Consider the following 11,263-nt stretch of genomic DNA (forward strand, 5'->3'; position numbering starts at 1 on the left):
CAATTGAACTTTTAAGATGATCATAGTCTTTTGAAGAAATTGTAAATAAAACCTATCTTGGCTAGGAATGGTAACGAGGCGGGTTTTACTTGCCCCGTCCCCGAACCCGAAATGAATCCCCGACCCGATCCTCGACGGGTTTTTTATCGGGGCGCTCTGTCGGAGATTTTTTTTGCCACGTCCCCGAACCCGACCCAAAATATTATACCCAAACCCGAACCCGAAAATATTATATATATAATTAATATAAAAATGTAAAATATTATATATATAATTAATATAAAAATATAAAATATTATATATATATAATCGGGGCGGGGATACCTTGCCCCGAACCCAAAAAAATCCCCGATACCCGACCCGACCCAATATCATTCAACCTGACCCGACCCGACCCGAACTTGATCAGATTTCGAATTTTCCCATCGGATTCGGGTCATTTTTTCATCCCTAATCTTAGCTTATAGTATCAACTTATAGTATCAAAGCTAAGTATCTTTGGGTTTATCTCTGATTCTTAAAATTAAATAAATTGAGTAAGAATCAACTATTGATTTTTTTATTTAACAATAAAGAACCCAGGCTGAGATAATACAGGCAGTCGATTAACCGGAATAAAAATCGTATCGAAAGGGCGTATTTCGTTGCCATTGATGTCATTTATATCCTGAGTATGAACCCCAAATCTTGAGGCCACTAATGACAAGTTGTCATAAGGCTGAAACACATAAGACACAAGGTAATTAACACCAGTTTGAGCCTGTGTTTCGTTGGGACACTTACAGAAGACCGGGAAGATGATTTCATCGCCTATTTGAAGCCGGGTTGGGACGGAACTCGGATTGAAAACTTGAACAGATTGGTAAGTGGTAAGGTTTTGGAAGTCGATAATCGACAGGAGATAGAAAGTGTCACCTCCTTTGATAGTGTAGGCGATTTTGGCAGCCGAAAGGCTATTGAAAGTGGCGTTGATGGAGTTGCAGGAACATGTTATGGGGATGAAAAGAGACTGATGAGGGATAAGAGGAGAGGAAGGGGAGGAGATATTGCTGGGCTGTAATATCATTAGCCGACTGACATGGAAAAGATCACCAATGGACGCCAGGTCAAGGAAGTTGGGAGAAGTGGCTTGGTAGAAAATGCAAGTTAGGCATGGGTATGTGGTTTGGTTGGCTCTGCAAGTGTAGCCTGTGGTGCTTGGTTGGCTTGGGAACCATGGAAGAGAAAGGAGAGAAGGAACCAAGAGAAACAGACATGATGGTGGGGTTTCATTCTCTGTTCCTTGCCTTTGGCCCTCTGCTGGTTGGGTTTTAAGCGATCTAACTGTAACTGGAAACGCTTTCGTTGAGAATCAAGCTGCCATGGAAATTATATACTGTTACTTTTGCCAAAGGATTTGATTTAGGGTCGGTCAAAATATGGATTTTTGATTGAATTGATTTTATAATGTTTTTAAATAAAATATTTTGGGTTAAATTTGAGTCGAATATTTAAGTTAAAAAAATTAATCCCATTTGACCCTTCACAGATATATTTACTACAACGACTCTATAGTAAATCATTTCAGTTCCAAAAACAATTTCGTTTAATCCACGCTATAAAACTTCCAAATTTAAACTTTTTTTCATTTTTACCTTCTTCTCCCCATAACCAAAAGTTGTATGCAATCTCTCTGTGAAAATCCAAAAATCAACAAGCAACCTGTTTTGATCTATCGGTCTATATTTCTAAAAAAACACTTCGTATTTTTTATATCTCACCTTAAAGTTTTCACTTTTAATTTTTTATTTATTTATTTCTTTCTTTTATCGTTAGATCGAATCTTTTTGAAGTATTTTGCTTCCCTTATCTTCATCTTCTCTTCCACCATTCGGATTAATGAACAATCAATGATAATCTGGGCAAATGGAACATGTTAAGTTTATTCTATGCGGTTCTTCTTCTCCACTTGATTTATGTCTCTATTCACCGCTACAGATTCAGAGATAATCTTTCAGTCGTATAAAGTATAAGTTTTATCTCAAAATTCAAGATAAACTCAAAGTGGGCGGAACATAACTAAATGTGGGGCATGTCAAAGTTAGGTGGAAGCCTTCACTCAAGGTCGATACAGTCAAAAAACTGACCTATCTTATCTCGTGTCTATCCTTAATTTAAATTCTATTTAACACATCAGACATAAAAAAAAATTCAAAATCTTCTTTCAAAAATTGAAGATATAGTCTTATAGCAATCATTGCTAATGAAATAAGTCAAACCAACATTAATGAATATAGTAGACTATTAAAGTTTGACTCGAATTCTATTTTATATTTCTAGTATTAGTTTTTGAATAAAAGTAGAAAATTTAGTTGGCGTAGATGTTTTACTATACAATTTTCATTTGTAGTCGAGTGATTATCTCTATAAACAGATAACAACGATTAGGGTTGTAAGATAAGTTAGTTAAGTTGTGTATAGCTATAACCTTCTTGTATTCTTTTTTTGACATTAGTATTTTTTTCATATTTTTCCTATAATTTTTCTCGTTTAGAATTTTCTATGTGAAATATAATTCTCTTTTAATGTGTGATCATTATATTTTTTGTTATATTATAAATTATGGTATTAGATTGTATTCATATTTGATTCGATCATGATAACGACACTCATGAAGTATGAAATTTTAATAATGGATGGCAACACTAGGTTCACATTGTGATATAAGTAGAGATACAAATAATTCTTATACAGATAGATTTGGAAGATGTCATGATAGAGTTAGATAAGATGCCTTCACCATCGACACTTTGAGAAAAGGCAATGTAAGGATCAAGAGACCATATGGTAATTGTATATGTATATTTCAAATGAAATTCTAGGATATGCTGAAGAATAAGATCCTTATTAGACAAAGGAAATGAAATTTTTGGACGTGACAATACCGCTAAGTTGAAGACCAGAAGATTTGGAGAAAAATAATTTCAAAGCAACATGTAAATAAGGCTATTGAGGTGCTGAAACATATTGGCTAAGACAATGCACACCGTGAGTGATATTGAGTCTGGTGTTAGCAAGATAAAGCAAACTTCTCACAAGATGCCTACATACCATAAGATCTGATAACAACTCGCCAGCATTTGTAGAGAGTTTTAAGAAAGGTATCATAAGCAAGTCGACAGGTTTAACCCTGAGCTTACCACTATCTTCCAGCAATTGCAAAACATAATGCCTTGAGATAATTCAATGCCTCTAGAATTACGTGCAACTTCATAACCAAGAAGTAGCTCAAATAACCGAACTTCTAAGCTTGAAATGACCCTACAGAAATTGTTTCACACCTTGTAAGGTAGCTTGATTCTTTCCAGCAACTACATATCATCCCCATAAACTAATAACGCGTTAAAATCATCACCCTTCCCTTTAGTAAAAAGTGAATGGTTATGAGGGGATTGATGAAACCTATATTTTAGTATCACTTATAAATGCATTATACCACTACCTGGATTCTTACTTTAATCCGTATATCGATTGTGAAGCTTACATAACATCCCTTGCTGATGTGAGTCGTAACAAAGTGGAAACTTCATGTGTACCTCTTCATCAAGAATGTCTTTAAGAAAGGCATTATTTATGTCCAACTGCAACTAAAGTCAACAACATCTTGAATGCAGTCATGTTTTCCACAGGGGAGAATGTTCAGTATAAGCAACCCCTCAAGCTAAGTAAAACTCTTTGTCACAAATCGTGCTTTATACTAATCCATACTCCCTCAAGCGAAAAGCTTTAATCTCTGTGAAATTGTCTTTTCACCATGGCAACAAATTTTGGAATGATAGACCCATATCTGTCTGTGTTGCTACAAAAAGGTACAAGTAACTCTTGTACAGTCATCAACCAAGGTCAATAAATACTTTTTATTAGCATAATTTGCAGATTTATAAGGTCCCCAAATATCATAATGAACTGTTGGGACCGTCGGCTCACCCTATTACGAAGTAGAAATAAAAATTTGACAGTTTCACCATCGATATAAGTACGGTTTCATCATCGGGAGGAAAGGATGCGAGTGCTTACAGTGGGTTCCTTGAAAAGCAGCAAGGACAATAACAACGAATAGTGGTGACGATCGGTTCGAATCGTAAGCCTCTACGAAACCACGTCTCGGCCTCTCAGTTCACCCGATTCAGAACAATATTTGCTTTTCCCAAAACTGTTTTGAGAAAAACGGATGAAGATGATGTAAAAACGGCTGCAATACCTTACACATCTTTTTTATATCCAAGTTACCCTAACATATTAGGGATTTTATATTTCGAATTAATTGAATCTTTATTTAATTAATTCAATTAAATTCGGATAATTAAAACATATGTATATCAATATACATATTAACTCTAGATATTTTAGTAACATACAACAAATTATACATCTTTGCTCATTTCAATCCTAGGGGTGACCCTGTAGGTTCTTGTAACTTTAGCAGTAATTATTAGCGCAATTCTAATATTACATACAATGAGTGACATCTAACAATATATCATTGTCACTTAAGTTACAAGAAAATATGATTTGACATATATCTTTGTGATTAACTCTTTTATGTATAATCTTTTGTCCTTTATATCTAGAATAGGCACAAGTCTTGGAATAGTCACAGTTGTATAACCCATCTATTGTTTCTTGATATCTAGAGTAGACTTTAATTAACGAATAATTTGGATATCTCATATCAATTTATTCGAGCATGGCCATGCATTTCTAGTCTCACTCAATCAAGTGCATGTGATATATTTCCTATTATGTAGGAAGGACAAATCATATCTTAATCATACACACCCACTACATATATCGAGATATTTAAAACAGTCTTATAGAGCAGTCAGTTACGGAACATGTTTAACTGCATCAAAACATACAACATATATGTTGGGGATAGCATTGATCTCAAGTCTGAAAATACATAGCCATCACCATGAGCAACGTTATGACTGTCAATAATCCAAGACATATGCTCATGGTGGATCAATCTAATACGCTGTTCTCTAAAATATAATCATGTATCAATTCTGACATATCTATGTCAATGACAACTCGTTGTCATCAATCAATAACATGTTAGTCTTAAGCGTATTATTATTGTCCATGCCTATATAATACTTGACTAGGGATCTTTTAATAATAACAATTATGTATATATGGACTTTATTAACTTCCAGTTTATGTTAAATACATATATATAACTGAAAATAATAGTGACAATGTATTTATTCAATAAAATCGATAAATAAAATGTATCATACATCATCATATGATTGGTATTCGGGCATACTCTAACATCAACAACATAGAAAGAATTAACAGCCAACTTGCTATATGAATCTGAACATAATCGCTTATGTTTCACAAGATGACATACATCACAAGGAACTATCTTACTTGGAATCCTAAAGATACAACCTTTCGCAATATTCATTACGTTCTTCGATATCTAAGTTATTGTAATAAGAATTAAAACTAACATTCACATTTGTAGCGATACATCCTAAAAACATCATGAAGTAACGAAAAGGACTGCAAAACATATAATCCATGCCTAATCTCACACCTGCCAATGAGATGTTGATCTTGAATAAAGCGTTGAGTTTTTGAAAATAATAAGGAAACTCAAATTAGAGTCATACACCAAAAAACTAACCGAGCTCAAATTGAACTGAAATGAGGAACCTAGAGCACATTATGCAAAATAATGCAAGAAGATATTCGAACACTACCAGAAAATTCTAACAAAAAAAAACAACTTATCTAGAAGAATAATAGCGGTGTTGTCCAAACTCATACATTTCTATTAAAAATTGACAGCAGTCTGAGATGAACATTAAGTGTTGATTGGGATATGATAAAAATATGATCATGGAATCTCAAATGATTATACACTGAAACAATTTTTGGATTAGATTTTATCATATCCACTCAACACCCTTTAGTCAAAGGACCATTTTGTAACTTTTAATAATTGAAAGACTCAACAAAATAGTATCCATAATTGGGGGACTATTTGTGCACTTTATCCTAAAAATAATATTTATTACACACTGAACAAAAACGACCTAGTATTGCAATGATAAAGAGGGTGACCTACCTATAACCTTTTAGGGTAAACTACACTAATGATCACTAATTTTTGGGTTATTATTCGTTTTCACAATTAATGTTTAAAAAGTCACTAATTGGTCACTAATATTATCATTTGTTACAAAATGATCACTAACGTTATTGTTTGTTACAAAATTGTCACTCAATGTAATAGTTGTTAACAAATCGTTACTGCAGTAATGGAATGCTCACGTGACACGTTAAACCAGCTGACTCTGCATGTTTGACCGATCCTTTGACTCTTCTTCTTCTTCTTCTTCTTCTTCTTTTTCTTCTTCAATATAAATTACCACCCATGTAGTTACCTAATGCCATGCAAATATCTTAGGCAGATCCTCTATAAGGGTTGGTAATTAGAAAAGTTGAATGCAAAAATATTGGTTGTTCTCACCTATTACACAAGGCTTTATATCTAACGTTATTGTAACATCCCAAACTATGGGTTAGTGACTTAATTGTAAAGTTTCAGAATTTGGTGATTAAAGTAGAAGAATGGATTAGTTCAATGATTTATCTGGAAATAAATCCTAAAAGTTGTTAGTAATTATTAAAGGAATTAAAGGGCAAAATGTTTTTTATCTAAAAGATAATTCTTATCTCTTTATTAAAGATAAGCATGTAGGAGATATTTCTCCAGAACTTCTTCTCCTTCTTCTTCCTCTCCTCCCGTCTCCAAGCTCAAAGGTGAGTCTTCTACTTAGTTAATTATTTGTTAAGTTTAAGATTGGGTTTTGATCATTAGATGATAACTAAGCAAAGCTTAAGTTATCTTAAGATCAAAGATAAAGGAGATAGAGAAGATTAAATTAGAGGTTCTTGAATGAAATATTGGAATAGAGTTTAACAAGAATTGAAAGTTGGATTTGACTTGTTATCAATCTAAGTAAGAGATATGAAGTAATAGAATTGGATTTGAAACATGTTGCAAATTTATGTAATTATTAATTACATATGGAAGATAGGATTTTGGGTTTAAGATGAATAAATGAATATAGATTGGTTTAAGTATGTGTACTAGATTTAAGACTGAAAAAGGGGATGAAACATGAAGGATTTAATCCAAAATGAATGAATTTTCGGGTTCAAAAAGAGGATTCTGGGTATAGTGCATCGATGCATATTCATTGTGCATCGATGCATCAAGGTTAAAACCCAGAAATTGTTTGAAGGTGTATCGATGCATTGGTAGTGCATCGATGAACTCTTTTAAAAAATACATCGAATGCAATTCATGCATCGATGCATAAGTAGTGCATCGATGCATACCATTAATAATGAAACATCGAATGCAATTCGAGCATCGATGCATAAGTAGTGCATCGATGCATCCTAGTAATAATACAACATCGAATACATTTTATGCACCGATGCATCAGTAGTGCATCGATGCATACCTTCATTAAAAGATGAAATTAACTTTTCTCTTGGTCTAAAGAGTGAACCATTAGAGTATTAGTTATGATGATATAGATCTATGTATGATTATGTAGATATAGAACGTGATCCCGTTCCGAATCAACTGAAGGATTAGAATCAAATCAAAGCAAAGCTAATGTGAGTGCAATTTAATTTGTACTTATATTATTGGCTTACGATGAGCCAGTGATGGAGTTACTATGGTAAGAAGTAACTCCTAAAATGTTATTTGATTGGTGATCAATGTTATGATTTTTGTGATTATGAGATATATAAGTTATGAAATAGGTGAAATAAGATATGAGCTTATATGAATATGTGATATGAATAAAGCTATAAGAAATGATTATGTGAATACATGCATTGTGATGCGTGTTATATATTAGATATGTTTACACATACATATGGTATGTGACCGAAGAGAATGAACATGTGATTATAAGATCAATGATTACACGTACATTTGGTACGTGACTGAAAATAAAAGATATATGTTTATAAGAGAAAGGATATGAATAAGTAAATTGAACTGTTATGAATATTAATGCCCATGTTATGTGATAAGAGAGCTAGTGGTATAGTTGGCATGCCAAGGGTCGAGGGTTTACCTATGTTCTTCGGAACATATGGACTGTTTACCTAGGTTCTTCGGGATCTATGGACTGGTCCTTCGGGACGAATACTAAACTAAGGTTCGGTGCCCCATAAGGGAATCGATACGAGCTGTGGTGATAACATTAGTGCACAACCTCAATGTACTCACATACCTTAAGTTCTCAATAGTATACATGGGCTAATAAAGAGATCAAACAAACATACTGAATGTGATATGTATACGATGGGTTTATAAATGGTTATCAAAGGTAGTGGTTTGAAATGTGTTACATGAACCATATGTTATGTGTTTCTTAATGATAATGGTATATGTTTATGTATGCTTTATGTTATATGAAATATTATATGTTTATATGCCTCACTAAGTCTATGACTTAGAGTGTAAGTGATTTACACGTAGGTACCAAGAAACGAGAAGAGCAAGAATAGAAGTGGCAAAGACAGTATCATTACTAGAAGATCAGATCAGAAGTAATTGACAAAGTATGTACTTGGTTATGTATAGAATGTTGGCATGTAATAAGTGTTAATTACGAATACTCTGATCGATTTTGTATTTTATGGTCTTATGTAAATTAAAGTATTTCGTTTTAATGAAAGTTTTAAAAGTTCCCGGGATTTTCTATAAGAGTCAAAGTTTGAAAAGTCAATGTGACACCTCAGACTTGTATTCGGGTCGGATATGAGTTAAGGGTGTTACATTTAATGGTATCAGAGCTACGGTTTAGTGATTCTCGACATAAACCGAAGTCTAGAGTGTCTTATAAGGTATACATGCCAACAAAATAGTGGAAACTTCTGATCTGATGGAATAGTAAATATACTGTTTTGCTAATAGAACTATATGGTTGTATTTTTATAGATGTCTGGACAAGGTAGTTTTAGAAATGAAGCGGGAGATGATTGACCCGCGGAAAGTAGTAATTCACGTGTCCTGGCCAGGCAAGGTGAAGAACAATCACCTACTGGAGTGCCTGTATAAGATCAAGATGTTTTCTTCAGGACGTTGGACTTTATTCTGACGCTTTTTCAACCTCCTACTTCCTCTACTCAGAGGATGAATGTAGCAAATGAATTAAAGAGATTAGGAGCTCCTGAATTCAAAGGTGAAGTTGATGAAGGTCCTGTTGTTGCGGACCTTTGGCTCAATGATGTGAAAATAATGTTAGATGGACTCCACTGTTTTGATGTGGAAAAGTTAGATGGAGTGGTCTCCTTGCTTCGTGGGCAAGCGAGAATCTGGTGGACAAATGTCACTCTGAGAATGACAAATGACCAAGTGATCTGGTCCTTGTTCTTAGAAGAATTTAAGCACAAGTATATAGGAGACCAGTTTATCAGACAAATGAAGCAAGAATTCTTAAATCTGAAGCAATTAGATTTCACTGTATATGAATATGATGTGAATTTAACAAGTTAAGTCGTTTTGCGGCCGAGTTAATTCCAACAGAGAAGGATGCGTGTGAATGGTTTGTAGAGGGCTTGCGCCCGAGATTGAAAGAAATGTTAATAGTGTTGAACTTGTCCTCGTTTCAAGAAATCGTAAATCGTGCTAAAGCTCTAGAAAGAGCTCAAAATGAAAGGTTTAAGGATCAAAGAACCCAACCATCTAAAAGAATGGGGGCTTCATTGAGTTCTGCACCACTCAAGAGAGGTAGAGATTTTGGTTTTCAGTCTCAGGCAAGATCTGGATCGGTAGTATCCTCCGTTAGAGAATCAAATCAAATGAAAGTGAGACAGACTCAGTCAGTAAGATCTGATGAGGACAGAACACAACAGAGACATTGTCAGACTTGTGGAAAATAACATGGTGGAATATGTAGAATGGTTTCTGGAGCTTGTTTTCGATGTGGTGAAACGGGACATTTCGTAAGAGATTGTCCATTAGGAACAAAAGAGTCAGTACAATCGGAGCGATATGCTTCGATGTCTCAGAAAGGAAGAGGTAGAGGCAGAAGCCAACTTGAATCCTCTACTCAACAGGAAATACGCTCCACTGCTCGAGTGTATAATATTAATACTAATGAAGATTTTAATGATCCAGAGATAATAGTAGGTACTTTTCTATGATATAATATACATTATTGTTTGATATGAGTTTGCATATTCATCGATTAGAAGTAATTTTGTGAAAGAATTGAGAATGTAATTAGAATTATTTATAGTGATGTAGTAATGACAACCTTATTAGGGCAGAGTGTTCGAGTAAGTAGGATATGTTGAAGGTGTCCCATTAGAATTCAGGGAAAAAGTTAATGGAAGAATTAAGCAATGAAGTGAAGTTTATGATATCACGAAAGATTTATTGACGAAGTAATAGGTGAAAATGAATAGTAGAAGTATAGAAAGTATTTTAGCTCATTGTGCAATAAAAATTCGAGGACGAATTTTCTTATAAGGAGGAGAGAGTTGTAACATCCCAAACTATGGGTTAGTGACTTAATTGTAAAGTTTCAGAATTTGGTGATTAAAGTAGAAGAATGGATTAGTTCAATGATTTATCTGGAAATAAATCCTAAAAGTTGTTAGTAATTATTAAAGGAATTAAAGGGCAAATGGTCTTTTATCTAAAAGATAATTATCTTATCTCTTTATTAAGAGATAAGCATGTAGGGATATTTCCAGAACTTCTTCTCCTTCTTCTTCCTCTCCTCCCGTATCTCAAGCTCAAAGGTGAGTCTTCTACTTAGTTAATTATTTGTTAAGTTTAAGATTGGGTTTAGATCATTAGATGATAACTGAGCTTAAGGAAAGCTTAAGTTATCTTAAGATCAAAAGATAAAGGAGATAGAGAAGATTAAAGATTAGAGGTTCTTGAATGAAATATTGGAATAGAGTTATAACAAGAATTGAAAGTTGGATTTGACTTGTTATCAATCTAAGTAAGAGATATGAAGTAATAGAATTGGATTTGAAACATGTTGCGAAATTATGTAATTATTGAATTACATATGGAAGATAGGATTTGAGGTTTAAGATGAAATAAATGAATATAGATTGGTTTAGTATGTGTACTAGAGTTAAGACTGAAAAAGGTGATGAAATGAAGGATTTAATCCAAAATGAATGAATTTTCGGGTTTAAAAAAAGGATTCTG

The sequence above is a fragment of the Hibiscus syriacus genome, unplaced genomic scaffold (genome assembly GCF_006381635.1).
Source record: "Hibiscus syriacus cultivar Baekdansim isolate YM2019G1 unplaced genomic scaffold, ASM638163v2 tig00000218_pilon, whole genome shotgun sequence".
Classification (NCBI taxonomy): domain Eukaryota; kingdom Viridiplantae; phylum Streptophyta; class Magnoliopsida; order Malvales; family Malvaceae; genus Hibiscus; species Hibiscus syriacus.